The sequence below is a fragment of the Rhinopithecus roxellana genome, chromosome 5 (assembly GCF_007565055.1).
Source record: "Rhinopithecus roxellana isolate Shanxi Qingling chromosome 5, ASM756505v1, whole genome shotgun sequence".
In the NCBI taxonomy this organism is placed as follows: Eukaryota; Metazoa; Chordata; class Mammalia; order Primates; family Cercopithecidae; genus Rhinopithecus; species Rhinopithecus roxellana.
This window is the reverse complement of record NC_044553.1, coordinates 157,984,503-158,003,629: the sequence shown is the minus strand read 5'-3', so window position 1 is coordinate 158,003,629 and position 19,127 is coordinate 157,984,503. Positions and strand designations below refer to the sequence as shown.

Below are 19,127 nucleotides of genomic sequence, written 5' to 3'. Positions count from 1 at the left end.
TCACTGGAAGCCCTCCTGTTAAACCATGGCCTTCCTCCTCTTCTTCCTCTCTTTACCTGACTGAGGGCCTTGGCCCCTTTAGGAAAACTGTTGCTTTTGTCAATCAGTTTGGGAGCTGACGTCCAGCACAGTGATGCACGTTGTCCCCAGCCTCCCACCTTACCTGTGACGCAGGTGTTTGCATGGGAGTAGAGGCACCCGTAGGGACATGTAAAAAGACTTAAAAGGCAAACAGTTACCATGGAGTCCCAAGTGATGTAACTTGGGGCTGGCATCCTAACCAAGGAGGGTTAGACAATGCCCGCTATGGGCCGAGCACTGTAAGACTTTTCTTACTTTCTGTTCTTACATAAGGAGTTGTCTGGAATTGTACCTTCCTAGAATAATCTGAGACAGAATTAACCAAATTAGAAGAAACCTCCAATACCAGGTCTAGGCTGTCATTGATAGTTTAATTTGTATACCGAGAAGTCAGAATAGAGGCCAGAAATACAGGGCACACTCCTAAGACGGTGTTCGTTTGCACCTCCAAATGCACCTCTATCAGGGCTGAGGGCCCTGATAGAGGCTCCCATTACCCTCACCATCCCTCCAGAGCTGGGCATTGTCCCCATTTTATTAGCGAGGAAGCAGGTGTAGGAATAGGAAAGCTCTTCAGAGCCACTGATAAGCCCAGACAAGGCGGAAGCTCAGACCCGTCTGACCCTAGACACAGTTTTTCCTCCCTCTCCTCTGCCTCCACTGGTCTGTGCCGTTCTGTGATTCCTTCTCTCCCCAACTCCAGTCCCAACTTTGCTTGTACTGGGTCTTCACTACAAGTCTGATCAATAACAGCTTTGTAAAAATCCCTAGAAGTTTAAAAACAAAAGAAATTTCCAAAAATTCCTTTTTGAAACCTGCTTTAAAACAAAAGAAAATCTAAGATCTTCCCCTGAGTAGATTCTCTATCCTCTGGGACAGGATTTTTAGACCTTGTTTTTGTTTTGTTTTTCATCTGTATGATAGAAGAGGGAACCTGCTAATGTTTCTGAGGTTACCCTGAGTACCCTTATGAGAACACTTCCACATTACATACATTTATAATCACTCACATTCGTTGATATTGGTGTACCTACACTCTGGTGTCCCTGAAGAACTGTGCTGTTTTTGTAATTTCTTCTGCTCTAAATGGTTTAGACTGCAGCCATCCCGTGGCCACCCTTTGTAGCTCTAATCTCCTCTCAAGGAAGAAAACGGAGGTGAGAAAAGCACAAAAAGGAGGAAGGGGATAGAGGAACCTCCAGGACACCAGTTATTATTAATATATAACTTTGAGTCTGGGACCTCTCAGCAACCCAGTGTGGAAGCACAGTTGTGACTTTTCACCCCTGCTGCATTTTAACGTCAAGTGGATAGTACAGTGGCTTAGCTTTTGTTGAACTTGAGTGAATTGATAGTGAGTTGGTGAAATGATTGTCTTAACAGAAATGCTGTTGCTGATGGTCTTTGTAGACAGAGAGTGAGGGCATAGCATATTCTGTTGCCATTCGTTTATAAGGTGCCATTGATTAAACCAAATTCAGGTCCAGTCTTCTTGATTTCTTCAGATTTGAGAGCCTGAGTATTGGCTTGGCTGCTGCTATTCATTTGGCATATTTGCCAAGGAGGATTAGATAACTTTCTGCATTTGCATCGCATATTACCTCTACCAGGAATTGATATGGCCTGAACAGTTTTTGAATATTTTTTGCTTCATTTGAGTCCTTATGGGCTTACAGTCCACTCCAGGTGGACGGTATCTTTTACCATCATGGCCTTTTTAAAAATACATTTTTTTCAATATGGTTAAAAACATTTTCTTTAATTGACAAATGATAATTGTACATATTCATGATGTAATCAAGATTTTTTTTTTTGTTCTTGAGACAAAGTCTAGCACTATTACCCAGGCTCAATCTCAGCACACTGCAACCTCCACCTTCCAGGCTCAAGCCATCTTCCCACCTCAGCGTGCACCACCACGTCCAGCTAATTTTTTATTTTTTTTGTAGAGATGAATTTTCACCGTGTTGCTCAGGCTGGTCTCAAATTCGTGAGCTGAAGCGATCCGCCCACCTCAGCCTCCCAATGTGCAGGGGTTACAGGTGTAAACTATTGCACCTGGCCCATTGGTGATGTTTTCATACATATAATGTATAAGATCAGATCAGACGGATAATTAGCATATCCATCATCTCAAACGTTTTTCATTTCTTTGTGTTGGAAATGTTCAATATCCTCCTTGCTATCTGAAACTGTAAAATGTGTTATTGTTAACTGTGGCCATCCTACAGTGCCATAGGACAAAGATATGGAACTCTTGACTAGTTTATGTGTCATCCTTGCACAGGTGCCATGCTCATCTTCCCAGTATTATTCCAATTTTAGTATATGTGCTGCCTAAGTGAGCATGGAAATTCGTTTTAGCTGTAAGTTTGTGCTGGGCAGATTATCCAATAAAAGTGCCCTTGTAATCTACTAGTTCTGAAATAGCCTTGTGAATGGCAGATCCGCTGACTGCCCTGTCTGTTCTTCACCCAGCCTGCCAGCTTTGCCTTTTCCACTGATGTTTTTGTGGGATGCAGTGGACCCCAGAAGAACAGGACCTCAGATTTCAAGCTTGTGACCCACTAGCTCAGCCTGACCAGGTTAAATTGGTATCTTAGGTTCCCTGTAGAAAGGGTCCGTGAATGTCTGCCAACCAGCCTGTGTGGGAGTAAAGAAGGTAGTGTCTGTGACAGGCCCAGCACTCAGCGACTGAGTCCTGCACCGATGCAGGAGCTGTGTACTCAGCAGCATAGGCCCAGCCTCCTTCCAGGAGTCATGGCCCCACTCGAGATCTGATTTTGCAAGGCAGCCCTTTCCAGTGCAAGAAGACTGTAGTTAGAAAGCCATTCCTTACACTGAGGCAAAATAGGCCTCACTGTAACCTTCATCTTACAGTTTTGTTTCTGTTTTTAGAGAAAGAAAGTCAATCTCATCTTCTGCAGCATGAGAGTTCTTTTTACTCACCAGTGAAGCATTCGTAACCTCTGTCAGGCACCTGCTTGGAATTACAGGTTTATAAAATTAATCAGAATAAATCCTGTCTTCCAAAGCTTACATTCTAATCATATATAATTCAGTAAAAAGTGATGTCAGGACACAGATTAAAAACAAAATCATGGGGCCAGGCACAGTGGCTCATGCCTGTAATCCAAGTACTTTGGGGAGCCGAGGTGGGCGGATCACTTGAGGTCAAGAGTTCGAGACCAGCCTGGCCAACATGGTGAAACTCCATCTCTCCTAAAAATACAAAAATCACCCAGGCATGGTGGCATGCACCTATAATCCCAGCTACTCAGGAGGCTGAGGAAGGAGAATTGCTTGAACCCTGGAGATGGAGGTTTGAGTTGAGATTGCGCCACTGCACTCCAGCCTGGGCAACAGAGTGACACTGTGTCTCAAAAGGAAAAAAAAAATTATAGGAGTTCAGAGAAGGAAGATTGCTTTCATGGAGAAATTTGAGGAGGATGTTTTATTTTTGTTTTTAAATGGGAAAAGTGGCATTTGGAGAAAATGTTCATGATATAAAAACCCACATTTTCTTAGAGCCTTATAAAATGTGTTCACGTCCAGCTTCACAGCTCGCCCTCATAATCACCTTGTAATGTATGTCTGTAACTCTCCCTGTCAGAAGATAAGAAAGTGAAGCTCAAAGGGGCAGCTTGGCCAAGGCAATTGGGGTCTGTGCCACAACATCAGAGCCCCTGTCCGCGTCAGGGTGTGTGGTTGGTGGGCTTTCTTTGGGCCGCCGTTTCAGCGTCTTAGAGATGCGCCTGGGTGTTCGCTCCCCTCTTACCTGGCAGTCAGTACCTGTCAGCATGAATGTTTGACTCTTGAACAGCACAGGGGGCAGTGATGCTGACCCCACCCCATGCAGTCGAAATCCATGTAACTTCTAACTCCCCAGAAACTTAACTACTAGTAACTACTGTTGACCAGAGGCCTTACCAATAACACAAACGGTTGATTAACACATATGTTGTCTGCTAAATGTATTACATAGTGTATTCTTACAATAAAGTAAGCTGGAGAAAAGAAAACATTATTAAGAAAATCATAAGGGAGAGAAAATATATTTCCTGTTCATTAGTGGGAGTGGGTTGTCATCAAGGTCTTCATCTTTGTCATTGTCAGATTGAGGAAGAGGAGGAGAAGGGGTCGGTCTTGCTGTCTCAGGAGTGGCAGATCTGGAAGAAAATCTATGTATAAGTGGACTCATTCGGTACATACCCATGTGGTTCAAGGGTCACCTGTATATTCCTTCATTTGTCTGTCTTCCCAACTTGAATGTAAACCCACTGAGGACAAGGACTTTGCTTCATTCTCATCTAGAATGTGCCTAACACAGAGATGGTGCTTTGTAATTGTCTGTTGGATGAATAAAGCACTCAGTAGCCAAAATAGCAGCATTTGATAAAACTCAGCCAGAAACTGTGTGTATGTCATTTCATTCTTTTAATAACACAATGCGAAGGTATGATTACTGTTATTTTACTGAGGAACTGAGGCTGCCTGAAGCTTCACAGCCAGGAAGTGGCTAGGCTGGGGCTGATTGAGATCTGATGCAGAGCTGGTGTGCTCAGCCAGCGTGCTGCGTCCTCCATGGCTGCTTCATAGTCAGAACTCATGCTGTGGGTATCTGCGCACCAGAGGTCATGAGTTGTGGTCTGGAGAGATTGGGACTGTTTAAAATGCCTGGGGGCTTTCTTACCATGATTTCTCTCACTTTAGGTTCGTTTTCCTTAGCCAGGACTCTGTCACCCAGTCCTGGCCCCGCTTCTTTCTTCCAAAGGGTCCCTGTGCTCTTGACCTCCTCAGTGTGGCTCCACCTAGGGGCTCTTTTTGGAATATAAATAGTAGTCCATGTTTCCCCACTGACCTTTCCTTACACTGAGAGCAAGCTTAGAGGGCTGGGCTGCCCCGATGGCCCTGCCTCTGCTGCGGCCTCATCAGGGGCCGCTTCCTCCCTCCCTGCAGTCCGCTCCTTCTGGCGGTGATCAGGGCCCAGGACTCGCCAGCCTCTCCTCATCAGGACTTCGCTGTGGACCCCCTTCCTGCCTGCCGCAGGCTTCCCTGGGTTCTTCTAGCTTCGGCGTAGAGTGTCTTCTGACTGTGAAGACCCCTTGACGCCTGTGCTAGCGTGCTGTTTTGTCCCCTTGCAGATATGTGACTGCCTGTGACTGCTTTTGTGTTTGTCATCTGTCCCCTTCCCTGGAGTTTGAGCTTTATGAGCGGGGCCTTTCTCTGCTGGCCCCACCGTGGCACTGCTGCCTAGCCTAGTGCCTGTCATACAGGAGGGCTCAAGCAGGGCTGGTGAATGGGGAACCGATTGCCTTGTCCTCCACGTGTAAGTCACGTGTGGCCAGGCTCTCTGAGGGCAGTGAGCCCTCTCTGTGCACACAGAAGCACCTGATTAGGTCCTGTGATTCAGTGGTAAGTGCTATAAGGAGATACAAAAGGAGTGAGGTCCTTTTGTATCCGCCACACCCTACGCTGGGTCCCCACTGGGCTGGGGCCTCACAGACAGACATCTTTTCCCAGTTTGTACAAAGGTCCCTGTCGGACACCTTTGTCCCTCTGTGATGGGTTTACCCCTACTGGGATGAATGCTAAATCTGAGAGGACCTCAGAGCGGTAGCTTAAGTGAGGATTGCTGAGGGTGTGACAGCATACTGTTGCTCTGCTCACAGGCCTCATTGGCCCTGAGCATCAGTGTTCCTGTCCTTTCTTTCTCTGCCTTGCAAGAGGTGAAATTCACGGTGAGGGAGGAATTTATCAGATCCTCAGCTTTTATTAGATTTAATTGAGCAGCTCTCCAGATAACTCGTTTATGTTTTCTTGGGCTATTGTATTTTTCTCTCTCTCTTTTTTTTAAGTGCTTTCTGTATTCTCCAAAAGATGGGGTGATGTGAAATATACTCCCACAACACTGTCAAAGCCCCGTTTGTTCTTTTCTTTCTCACCCAGTGTTCCTTACAAGGCCTCTTCCCCCCGCATTCCGAGAGCTCTCTTCAGGTACACCCTGTGCCGTCTTTCTGCACTTTCTTACTGGCTCTGTTTTTAAACGCACAAGCTCCCATTGCCACATTCCACCCCTGCGTCCTCCAGCCAGGGCTCTCTGACCGCAGCAAGACTTAGATTCACTCTCTGAACTGTTCCAGTGAATTGCCCTCCCCTATGCATTGTGTAGACACCGGAGTCTGTGTATATGTGTATATTGCTCCTGACCCTCTCCCCTACTGGCTCTACTGGAAATTACTGGGTATTTCTACTTCCTACCTGTAGTGAAATGTGATTATCAACAGCCTGAGCCTGAATTATATTTTTGGAGAGCTGCTACTTTTTTTTTTCTTTTTTTGAGACGGAGTCTCACTCTGTCGCCCAGGCTTGAGTGCAGTGGTGCAATCTCGGCTCACTGCAACCTTTGTCTCCTAGGTTCAAGCGATTCTCCTGCCTCAGCCTTTCGAGTAGCTGGGACTACAAGGCACCCACCACCACGCCCGGCTAATTTTTTGTATTTTTAGTAGAGATGGGGTGTCACCATGTTAGCCAGGATGGTCTCGATCTCCTGACCTCGTGATCCACCTGCCTCAGCCTCCCAAAGTGCTGGGATTACAGGCATGAGCCACCACGCCCGGCCAGAGCTGCTACTTTTAGGCCCCCCTGTGTTGCTTAGTCCCTGAGCTTGGTTACATGTTAATGATTTGAGTAATTTTGTCATTTTGCAAATCGAATTTATTCTTTCAGTTTAAAAGAAAAAGTGAGTTCTAAAAATTAGTAATAGAAAACATAGCATGGAAACTGTTTATTTTTATTTACATTCAGTTTCAGGAAAAAATAATAACATTCATATTCTTTTAAAAGTAAGAAGTCAAATTACTACTTACTGAAAATATTTTCTGCTGGGCTTGGTGGTTCACACCTGTAATCCTAGCACTTCGGGAGGTCAGGGTTGGGGGATCACTTTAGCCCAGGAGTTCAAGACTAGCCTGGATAACATGGTGAAACCCCAACATGGCAAAACCCTGTCTCTAAAAAAAATACAAAAAGATTGCCTGAACATGGTGATGTGTGCCTGTAGAGCTACTTAGGAGACTGAGGTGAGAGGATGGTTTGAGCCCAGTAGGTGATGGTTGCAGTGAGCCAAGATTGTGCCACCATACTCTTGCCTGGGTGACAAAGCCAGACCCTGTCTCAAAAAATAATATTTATACATATAAATATATATATTTATATGTATAAAAATATAAATACGTAAGTATATATATTTATATATACTTATATATACGTACATATTTATGTATATATTTATATAAAAATACAAAAATATGTTTATATTTTAATACATAAATGTGTTTTATATATTTTTATATATATATATTTCAGAATATATATGTAATGAGTTTTGCTGAACGCTTCTCCTGTGGTTCAGTCGTAGGTGCTATAAGGAGATATAAAATCAACATGAGGTCCTTGCCTTCTAGAAGTTTATCGTTGGAAATAGAAGGATAACAAACAGGAAATGTTGACAAGCAAAAATGGTAAACTGAGGCAGTGCTCTGCTGTCGGATCTCTGTGAAGCTTGGGGCTGTCAGGGGATACCTGAGTGGGTCTTGAAAGGCAAAGTTGTCTGGTTAGGGGAAATAGGTCAGCAGAAGTCTGGAGTTGGGGGTGAGAAGGTCGTGTGGAAGAGCTTGAGAAGAGCAGCCTTTGCCTCTCAGAGGGCACAGCCCTGGAGCTGAGAAGCCTGTTGTGGATTGCCAGCAGGAGCTGCTCCCATGAGTCTGACGCTTGAATCTCCCAGCGATGCCTGTAGCGCCTGTGGCTCCGGCCAGAGTTGGGGTGAAGTGGCTGCTGCTTTAGCAGTTCTCTTCGTGTGACACCTGCGGAAGCCTCTCGGATGCCCCGAGCCTCAGTTTCCATATTTACAGTCTACCCTCTCTGACAGACTTGCAAATGTAGCTGAGCTATAATGAATATAAATGTGTTTTTTAAATACAGTCATTCTTCTAATGTAATTAACCTGAAGCTGGTGTGAGCACTTTCCTATGATGTTGGAAAGCAAAGTCCCTGTATTGGATATAAAAGGCAAGACGATGAAACAGAAAGGCCTGCTCACGGTGAGAGGGAGAGGACTAGGACCTGAAGAGCCTCCAGCAAGCCTTGCCTGGTAGTTGGGATCTTATCCTACAGGGGACACATAGTCAAACTGGCACTGGTTTGGTTGCTTGCTCAATGACAACCCCAGCAGCAGCGAGGTGGACGGTTTGGAGGGCATAAGACCACTTAGCCTGGTGAATCCGAGAAGTACCTACAGGTAGAATTGACAGGATCTGGTGACAAATGGGATGTGAAGAGTGTGGGAGATAAGGATGATCTTGAGGATTCTGGAATAAATTGGTTTTACGTTTACCTTGCTCATAACATGACATTACTAATCTTTCTCTGTTTAGAAGCTTTATGGTCTAGAAAAGAAATCTTCAGTGCTAAATTCCTACCTTATTCTCACTTGTCTAAACCGGAGACACACCACAGGTAATCTACTATGCTTCGCATCTGAGCTTTCGGTTCAGACAGGTTTATTTTATTCTTTGGAATATATATTTGAAACCTTTTGTATGCAAAAGTCAAGCCTGGAGCAAATTTTTATTGTTGAATTATAAGCTTGTAAAAGTGAAGGTTTTAATGGAAGTGCTCACCCAACCTTAACTGTAGTGACACACACATAGTAGCATGTCTGAACGAAAAGCTGTCAGAAAGAGCAGATTTCAATTTAAATATATCAGTGATTTCAAGACCAGCTCTAATGAGTTTCAGAACCTTTGTGTCAGTCTCACGTTTTTTTCCTTAAATGCTCTGAAGTCATTTAAAATTAATAAGCCAGTATTTATTTGATAGAGTTTACAACAGAAATGCTAGCATCGGCTTTGAAGTCCTTGTTCTCGTGTGGTCTTTAAAGTGAATTAGTGGCTGTGGTTTCTGGAACCAGAAGGAGGTTGGCTTCTCAGTAATGGGCAAGTAGACTGACCTGCGGGACTGCTAGTGTCCAGTTAAGTGGCATCTAAATGCAGACACTGCATCAAGTGAATGTAGGTATGTAGTGACAAAGGCAGAATTTCAGTTAATGTAGATGTGAAATGGAGTTTCTTTGAGTTACTGAAGTGTTGAGCCGAGTTACATTGAGGCTTTTGGAATATAGTAATTCCAAAATTGAAAGAGATTTATTGAGACGAGTCAGTCTTTCTCTGTGTCACACACACACACATATACACATACAGGCACGCACATCGTATCACACAGTCACACACAAGTCTCACTGATCTAGTGCCTTTTCTTTTTTGGCAGTTACCTGTTATCAAGCACCACTGCCGTGCCAAGAACATTGTTAGGTGCTGGGATTGCAGAGAGGCGCTGGTGTGGTTTCCGTTTGCAAGGAGCATTCAGTCTAGTGGAAAACCAAATGCAGTACATAATGTAATCGCATTGAGGGGTTGGGGGAGTAGTCCAGAGGCACGGAAAACAGCAGAAAGAGTGGGAGTCGGGACGCTGACCCCTGAATAGGACGTAGGAGTTTGCCCAGTGGAGGGTAGAGGGCACAGCGTGGCCGCACAGTGGGACTGGAGTGTGGTGTGCACAGAGAGGTGGCAAGGTAGACATGCTGGAAGGGAGGGAACAGAACTCTCGAGGTAGCACTTTACTCAGTGCCAAGATCCGCATTAACACAGTTCCACTGAATCCTCTGCAGGCCTTCGAGGTCTGGGTGCTTCTGTTCTGATTTGACAGTGAGGAAATTGAGGCCTGTTTGCTGGCCTGTCTGTTTCAGGACGTCAGTTCATACCTAGTTGGTGATAATCCCTGAACTTAATCTGGTATCTAACTGAACTATCTTCTCTATCCAGTGTACTGTGCTGACTTCATCTTGTAACCATGGGAGCTGGTCATTCATTCCATAAACATTTATTGAGACCTTCTGCTCATCTCCTGCAGATTTACATTTCAGCACAAGCTGTAGAGATGTTTTAAGCAGTGGAGGGAGGTGCTCAGGAATCTTGCTAAAATGGAAGGACTTAAACCAGTGCTGGCACATAGTAAGAACCCAGGGAACACTTACTGGATAAAAAGTACAACTGTGTGGGGCCATGAGTAGTAATGACTGTGTTGTTTGCAAGGTCAACACTTTTCAGCACACTTTTCTTTCTGGTGTGTGGGTAGGTCTTCCTTCCTGGAGAGGCTGCCGAGAGGAATTAAAAGCACCATAAGAACACGACAGTGGACCGAAGCAGATTTGCATTAAGAAAAGGCCATTCGAAGTCAAACTCACTTACTTTTATTCTTTTGAATTTAAGGGGGGCCGCTCAATTTCACATAACACTTATCCCTGTGCTGTAATAGAGAATGCTGTCTGAGCATGTCTGGGGAGTACTGGTGGATGGTGTCAGGCTGCAGTGAGGTGCTGGTGGCCGTATCCAGACTCTGTCCCTGACCCTGTCCTGCCTAACACTTCTGTCAGGAATGCAGAAGACCTGTTTCTGGATGATGGAAAACTGAGAAGGAAAGCTCCTATGTAGACCAGGCCCGTCTTGATTTAGAAAACGATTTGACACAAGCTGTTCTATGAACTTTCCCGAGAGTCATTTGGAAGGCAGAAGTGCGGCGGTGATCTGGTTAGGCTTTGTGTTTCCACCGATCTCATCTGGAATCGTCATCTCCGTAATTCCTGTGATCACCACATGTCAAGGGAGAGATCACGTGGAGGCCAGTGAATCGTGGGGGTGGCTTCCCCATGTTGTTCTTGTGATAGTGAGTTCTTACAAGAGCTGATGGTTTTATAAGGGGCTCTTCTCCCTTTGTTTGGCACTTCTTCCTGCTGCCTTGTGAAGAAGGTGCCTTGCTTCCTCTTCCTCTTCTGCCATGATTGTGAATTTCCTGAGGCCTCCTCAGCCATGCTGAACTGTGAGTCAAACCTCTTACCTTTATAAATTACCCCGTCTCGGGCAGTTCTTTATTGCAGTGTGAGAATGGACTAATACAGGTGGGAAGACAGATGACCAGACATTGGAACCCTGGAGTCATCTTCTTTCTTTGTCGGTTATTCACTTTGTGACCATAGCCAAGTCCCTCAAGCAATCTGAGCCTCAGTTTCCATACTTACTAAAAAAAAAGGGGGTAGAGGGGAAAACCTGCCTTGTTTCTCCTACAGGAGTGTGAAGCCAGGTGTAAAATGGAAGGAAAGATATTTCTAGATACAGAGGATTTTTACAAGTGCATGTTTTACAAATGGAGCTTCCTGTCATGACCCTTTAGGGGTGCTGAAGAGGGGTTTCTTGGACTAGGTGTGAAAGACGTTGATGGCCTGGGATAGTCCTTGCCAGTTCAGTGAACTGTTGAGTAACTTACATTCAGGGAACTTGTGGGTGTTAAAGGCACCCACTTCAGCTCCATTCTCTTGAATCCCTAGTTCACAAGCTATCAGGAAGTAAGACACATGGGGAGAAGCTAAATGTCAATAAAACACTTGAATAACAGCTGATCACAACAAAGGATTTCACCAGTCGGCAAAGGATTAACTATCAAAATTCTAGGCAGAAATTGCTAAGAAAACTTGAGAGGCAAGAAAGAGTCAAATGATTTATGAGTTTACTACATAAAAAAAGTAGCTATGCTTTAAAGACAATTAACGATAGCTTCCAAATATTGAACATTATAAACTCTTAACATAAGGTTTATTCATAGTCTATCCAGACAATATACATGATAAATAATAGAAAAGGGTAAAAATATGTACCTGGTGGTAAATGGTATAACGAATAATAACGAATAGGCCTTTGACTACTTTGTTAATTCTTTAAAATAGCCAGTATTAATAGAATAAAAATATAATTTTTTTAAAAGGCTGGGGCCAGTTAGTAACTTCCTGTAGCAAAGATGAGCCAGTTTGGGGCATTTTCTGCCAACTTTTAATTTTTAAAAATTGAGATTTAACTTGTACATAATGAAGTACATGTGTATGAAATACAGGGTTTTTATTTTTTTTATTTTTTGAGAAGGAGTTTTGCTCTTCTTGCCCAGGCTGGAGTGCAGTGGCGTGATCTCAGCTCACTGCAACCTCTCCCTCCCGGGTTCAAGCAATTCTCCTGCCTCAGCCTCCTGAATAGCTGGGATTACAGGCATGCGCCACCATGCCCAGCTAATTTTGTATTTTTAGTGGAGACTAGGTTTCTCCATGTTGGTCAGGCTGGTCTCGAACTCTCAATCTCTGATGGTCTGCTCGCCTCCCAAAGTGCTGGGATTACAGGCGTGAGCCACGGCACCCAGCCATGTTAGTTTTTATACTCAAGTAGCACAACCAAGATGAAGACATGGAACATTTCTAGCAACCTAGAAAACTCCCCACTGTCCTTTCCCTGTCAGTGCCGGGTGTGGTGGCTTACACCTGTAATCCTGGCACTTTCAGAGGCTGAGGCAGGCCAGTCATGAGATCAGGAGATCCAGACCATCCTAGCTAACACGGTAAAACCCTGTCTCTACTAAAAATACAAAAAATTAGCTGGGTGTGGTGGCACGTGCCTATAGTCTTAGCTACTTGGAAGGCCGAGGCAGCAGGATCACTTAAACCCGGGAGGCAGAGGTTGCAGTGAGCCGAGATCGCGCCACTGCACTCCAGCCTGGGCAACAGAGCGAGACTCCATCTCAAAAAAAAAAAAAAAAAATTTTTTTAAAAATATATATATTCTAACTCAGGATATCTGAAATATCCATTAAACATGTAATTAATATAAAAATTATTAGTATATTTTTACACTATTTTTTATAAGTTTTTGAAATCCAGTGTGTATTTTGGGGATGTATATTACATTATTTATAAAATTGTACATAACATGAAATTTGGCATTTTAACCATTTTAAGTGTACTATTTAGTGTCATTTATTGCTTTCACAATGTTGTGTAACCATCACCACCATAGAAAATTTTTCATCACCCCAAACAGAAACTCGGTGACTGTTAAGCATTAACTCCCCATCTCCCCTCCCTGCCATTGCCTGTCTTTAACTTGGCTTTTTCTTCTGGACATGTGTCCTTTACAAGATATACATTTTGTGATTATCTTCTAGTTTGTGGTTTGCGTAGTCACTTTCTTAATGATATTATTTCATGAATGGAAGTTCTTAATTTCTTAATGATATTATTTGATGAATGGAAGTTCTTAATTTTAACAAAGTCTAATTTATCAGTTTTATTGTTTAAAGATAGTGCTTTTTGTGTCCTTTATAAGGACTCCCTGTTTAGCCCACCGGTTCTCCACCAAGAATGACTGATCCCTTGGGGAAATAGAGACATTTTGGCTGTCACACCTGGGCCTGGGGTGCTATAAACACCCTGCAAGACACAGGACAGCCCCACAGTTAAGAACTGTCTGGCCTAGAGTGTCAGCAGGTTGATGCTGGGAGCCTCTCAGCATGAGATGGTGAGAGCATTCTTGTGTGTTTGCTACTGGAAGCATTGTTGCTTTGTGTGTCACTGTTAGGTCTGCATCCATCTCTTCTTAATCCTTGTAGATGTGATGAGAAGAATTTAAGAGAAATCTTGGTCATTCCACATCTGTGACTGTTGGGAACAGGCCCCCAAAAATCTGGCCATAAACTGGCCCCAAAATTGGCCATAAACAAAATCTCTGCAGCACTGTAACATGTTCATAATGGCCCTGACGCCCAAACTGGAAGGTTGTGGGTTTACAGGAATGAGGGCAAGGAATACCTGGCCCGCCCAGGGCAGAAAACCGCTTAAAGGCATTCTTAAGCCACAAACAATAGCATGATCGATCTGTGCCTTAAGGACATGCTCCTACTGCAGTTAACTAGCCCAACCTGGTCCTTTAATTCGGCCCATCCCTTCATTTCCCATAAGGGATACTTTTAGTTAATCAAATATCTATAGAAACAATGCTGTGGCCGTCCGTGGTGGCTCACACCTGTAATCCCAGCACTTTGGGAGGCTGAGGCGGGTGGATCACGAGGTCAGGAGATCGAGACCATCCTGGCTAACACGGTGAAACCCCGTCTCTACTAAAAATACAAAAAATTAGCCGGGCATAGTGGCGGGCACCTGTAGTCCTAGCTACCCGGGAGGCTGAGGCAGGAGAATGACGTGAACCCGGGAGGCAGAGCTTGCAGTGAGCTGAGATTGCGCCACTGCACTCCAGCCTGGGCCACAGAGCAAGACTCTGTCTCAAAAAAAAAAAAAAAAAGAAACAATGCTAATGACTGGCTTGTTGTTAATACATGTGTGGGTGAATCTCTGTTTGGGGTTCTCAGCTCTGAAGGCTGTGAGACCCCTGATTTCCCACTTCACACCTCTGTATTTCTGTGTGTGTGTCTTTAATTCCTCTAGCGCCACTGGGTTAGGGTCTCCCCGTCCGAGCTGGTCTCGGCAGTGCCCTTAGACTTTTATTTAAAACAAAGCTCAGTACATTAATTATGGGAGCTTTATGTGGACCATATTAGCATATGGAACTGAAGTTTTGCTTTTTGGTGGCTTAAAAGCAATTCTTAAAGTATGAATATAAATGGCTTGGCATTTGCAGAAACCAGAGATTTTTTTACCCCTTTGATTCAATTATTAAGAACTTGATTTAACATTTTTGTCATTGTTGCTTTTTAACTTTCAGATTAGAACTGTATTGAAGACAGAAATACTGACGTTTTTTCCTGCACAAAATATTCAATTCAGAAAATAAATGGACTCTAAAGCGTGCTGTTAATTTTTATCAGGGCTCTTACCAGTTCTTTGCACTCAGTGCCATGATTAACTAACTGGACATTTGCCAGGTAGAAGGGAATTTGTCCTTTAATTTTTTTCATGTAGTGCAGTTGTATTTTTACTTGTCAGGTCTCCCGTAAAACTGACCACTTAAATATACGAATCTTAGTAAAGTAGGTGGTAGCATTTTAGGGTAGTTAGAGAAGGGGAAGCAGTACTTGCTGAAGAGGTGTTCTTGAATGACAGCTGTCATTCAAGATGGATCATGACGGAGAAGTGGTGTTATGAAAACTTCTCTCTGTGTTCATGACCATGTTGAGCAGATTCATAGTATACCTGAGTTACAATTAACTTCTAATAAGAATTTGTGGTGGTAGAGCGGCCATCCAGTACGTGTTGTGGGATGGCAGCTGCTTTGCTGTGTGAAAATGACCCTGGCAAGGGGATCAGTTGGTCTATATTTAGACGCTAGGGTATTGTTTTAAAATCCCTACTACTGTCATCCCAGCACTTTGGGAGGCCGAGGTGGGCAGATCACCTGAGGTCGGGAGTTCAAGACCAGCCTGGCCAACGTGGAGAAACCCCCTCTCTACTAAAAATACAAAATCAACTGGACGTGGTGGCATGCTCCTGTAATCCCAGGAGGCTGAGGCAGGAGAATCGCTTGAACCCGGGAGGCGGAGGTTGCAGTGAGCTGAGATTGCGCCACTGCACTCCAGCCTGGGCAACAAGAGCAAAACTCTGTCTCAAAATAAAATAAAATAAAATATCCTACTAATGCATGTTGCTATTTTAGGCCACTACTGGCTCCCTCTTGTACTTTTCTGCGTTTGTGTGAATGGTGTGCACTAGAAGGAGTGCCATAGTTGGAATCAGAACTCCTGCATTTGAGTCACAGCTCTGCCTGTAAATCACCAAAGGGGTGGCAGGTCACTTGGCCACAGTTTCTCCATGTGGTAATGGGGCTGCCAATCACTGCCTTAGGTTGGTATTGGCAAGATTGGATGAGAAGTATGAGAGCACTTCGTGTATTAATCTTCACAAAATGTGAAGGGACCCACTTCGTGGAACTACCCATTTAAAAGAATCCCTATTTGATATGTGTTATATCTGTGCAGAGACAGCACTTGAGGTGGTTAGGTGAGGAGGATTGGAATCTCCTGTACTTTCTGGCTGGATGACCTGGTACAGGGTTTTTCTGGGCCTTTTATCTGTAAAATGGGAGTGATGGCCACTGTGTGGTTTACATTATTAATACATACAAGATGCTTAGGACATTTTATTGTGTCTTTCACACAGTAGGCACTCAGTGTTCATTGTTATTTTTATTGTTACTGTCAGAGCTGATTTGAATGAGTGAAATTTAGGACCTACCCCATTTCTGCACATACTGACCAGTCCGCTGGACCCAGGTGAGATTCTTCCTGGAATATTTAGTCCTGGTTGCCAGCCCTTTGTGGGCAGGTGGGCAGGTGGGCATGGTGCTCATGGAGGACCTGCTGTGAGAGGAGAAGGTAGCGCCTGGGCTCAGCAGTGCCAGGTTCAGTCACTCGCTGATGCATCACCTGCTTCCTCTCCATCATTTCCTCAGTGGTGTCGCATGAGCCCACTAGAGGCCTGAGAGCAAACTCCCTTCCTAGCTACAGTTCCTAGCCTGATGTTTGGCACTTGATATTTTATCAGCGTCTGTTGAATAAATGTTCGCTATTTGCAGGTCAGATCAAAGGTGTATTAGATGTCCTGAAGAACAAGTAATTGATATAGCTGGAGTCTTTGGTGCTGGTGTCAGAAGCCTTTGACTTTTTTCCCTATTTTAAAAACATGAAATTATTTTTGAATTTTAAGTCGTATATACATGGAATAAAAAACACTAGAAAATATAAACTAGCATCAGGTAGAAAATTAAAGCTTCATATATTCTGTTTGACAGGGTTTCAGTGATCTAGAACCTCAAGTGGGTAGATCTGGACTGGCCAGAAACCTTAATGTGAAGTTCAGCTTCTCCCAGACTCCACTCCCATTGTGCATGTGTGTGTGCATATCTGTGCACCCAGGGCAGGGAGGGCTTTATTTAGATAGCAGAGATCTTTCTTTACTCTCCTATTCCTCGGTGGGAACCAGTGCTAATCTCAGTTCCTGGATTCAACTCGAGTGAGCATAAGTCACCTGGGAAACTTACTAAAAACGCTGTTTCGTGGGCTTCCCTCTCTGGGCCCATGAGGCCCATCTTGAGCCATCAAGGCTGGGCTCACTCCCCCGCCCCTCCCATTTAATGGCTGGGGGTAGTGACTGCTTGTTTTTGGACCCACTCCAGAATATCTTACCATTTCCTCTATACTTCACAGTTTTCATCTGTTTCAAAGAATGAAAACAGGTGTGTGGAATTGAGGAGACCAAAATAAATCCTCAAGCATATAAGGTAGGCCTTATGGAGGCCTTAAAATTACTTGATTTTCATAAGTAACTTTGGGACTTAAAAAGATTCAGATGGGTTTCTATATTGGATTTGCTTCTGTTCAAGACTCCTGGTGTTGAGGCACCTCTTCCTCACGTTTTAACTAGCCAGTGTCTGTTTGGAGTACAGAGCACATGTTTCAAAGAACTTGGATATATCCAAAAGCCATAAATTTAGGACTAAAATAGGATGTTAGTTACCAGATGACTGAGTGAATGCTGAACATAAATGGCAACAAAAGAGACAAGAAATGGTATATTAATGACAATCATGAAGCAGACCAAATACCTCACACCCTAAGCCAAGTCTCTTGTTTCCCGTTTAAGAGAATTGGGGTGCTCTGTTTATGTTTAGGTCTCTTGGCTTCTTTCTATCCCATCTCAGAGTTTCCCCTGTGTCTCACCAGTGCTCCTTTTCTTCGCTTTGCTTTTCTTGTCCAGCCTGTGCCCGTGGTGATGTGATGCTTCCTGTGTCTGTGTTCTGTCACTTACTTGACCTCCCTTGCGTCTGTCTTTTTTCTTCATCCTTTTAAATCTTCTTCCTTTTTTCCTGCAAATATGTTTGGTTCCTGTGAACAGAACAGTTCAGTGCAGAAAGGCACTAACATTTACTGGGTGCCTGGATCTTGGAGTGGAGATCCCATGAAGCAGAGGCACAGGCAGCGCCCAGGGAGCACACAGTGAGTGAGAAATGACTCCTGGAGACACTGTATTATGGCACATTCCAGCCCATCTTGACTCATAGTCATATGTTTGTGTGAATTTTTTTGAGAAGTATACCCAGAAGTTCATAGTTAAAAAAAAAAAATTATTTTCTTGCTTCTTAGAGGCTTAAAACACACATTATCTCAATAACACACAATTATTTAAAAAATAAATTATTATTTATTATTTATTATCTGGGTCAGGAAGTCAGGCATGGCTCAGTTGGACTGCCTGCTACAGGGTCTCTCTCAAGGCTGCAGTCAGGGTGTGGTCTCATCTGAAGGTGTGACTGGGGAAGGGTGCCTTCCATGCCCACTCCTGTGATTGGCAGCAGGCTTCAGTTCCTCAGTGCTTGGGTTTCTTGCTGGAGGCCACCCTCACTTCCTTGCCACATCAGGCCCATAGATTTTATCAGATTCTCAAACTTCACCTACCCCTCTCCCCACGTTTTCCCACTTCCTCCATCACTTGTTTTGTTTTTCTTTCTTTTTTCTTGAGACAGGGCCTTACTCTGTTGCTTAGGCTGAGTGCAGTGGCATGATCTTGGCTCACTGCAACCTCCACCTCCTTGGCTCAAGCAGTCGTCCTGCCTCAGCTTCCTGAGTTGGTGGGACTACAGGCGTGTGCCACCACACCTAGCTAATGTTTGTATTTTTTGGTAGAGATGGGGTTTTGTCATACTGCCCAGGCTGATCTCGAATTCCTGACCTCAAGTGATCTGCCCTCCTGGGCCTCCCAAAGTGCTGGGATTACAGGCGTGAGCCACTGCACCCAGCCCCTCCACCACTTGTTTTGATTCATCCTTTGGCAGATTACTTTTCCTAAATGCTGAAGACCAGGGGCTGCTCGGTGTCTACGAAGTCCTTGTTCCTGGATGGATACTAACTTACTGGCACCTCTCAAGCGCCAGCAAATTCTGGTAGTAGGCGTTGTCTTCATGTTACATGTGAAGTAACAGACCAGGTGGGTAGCACTGCTTGGAGCCACACAGCTAAGACTCTAGTGCTCCTGCTGTGGGCACTGTGCCACCCTCTGCGGGGTCTCATGTTAGGACTGCACTGGCATTGCACCTTTTCATCCCTCTGTGTGCTCGTTGATTCTGCAAACCCCAGCTGCTTGGCTTCCCTTCACAAGCCCTCCTTTCCCT

The 19,127-nt window shown here is 44.3% G+C and overlaps 1 protein-coding gene and 1 non-coding gene across 3 annotated transcripts in view; one reads left to right on the top strand and one right to left on the bottom strand.

The window, feature by feature from the left end:
- Window positions 1-19,127, top strand: part of SETD3 (SET domain containing 3, actin histidine methyltransferase) — an 86,012-nt gene that overhangs the window by 34,739 nt on the left and 32,146 nt on the right. The window lies entirely within an intron of this gene.
- LOC115897791 lies at window positions 2,324-2,430 on the bottom strand. The gene has a single exon (XR_004057586.1). It is a non-coding gene; the product is annotated as a U6 spliceosomal RNA (small nuclear RNA).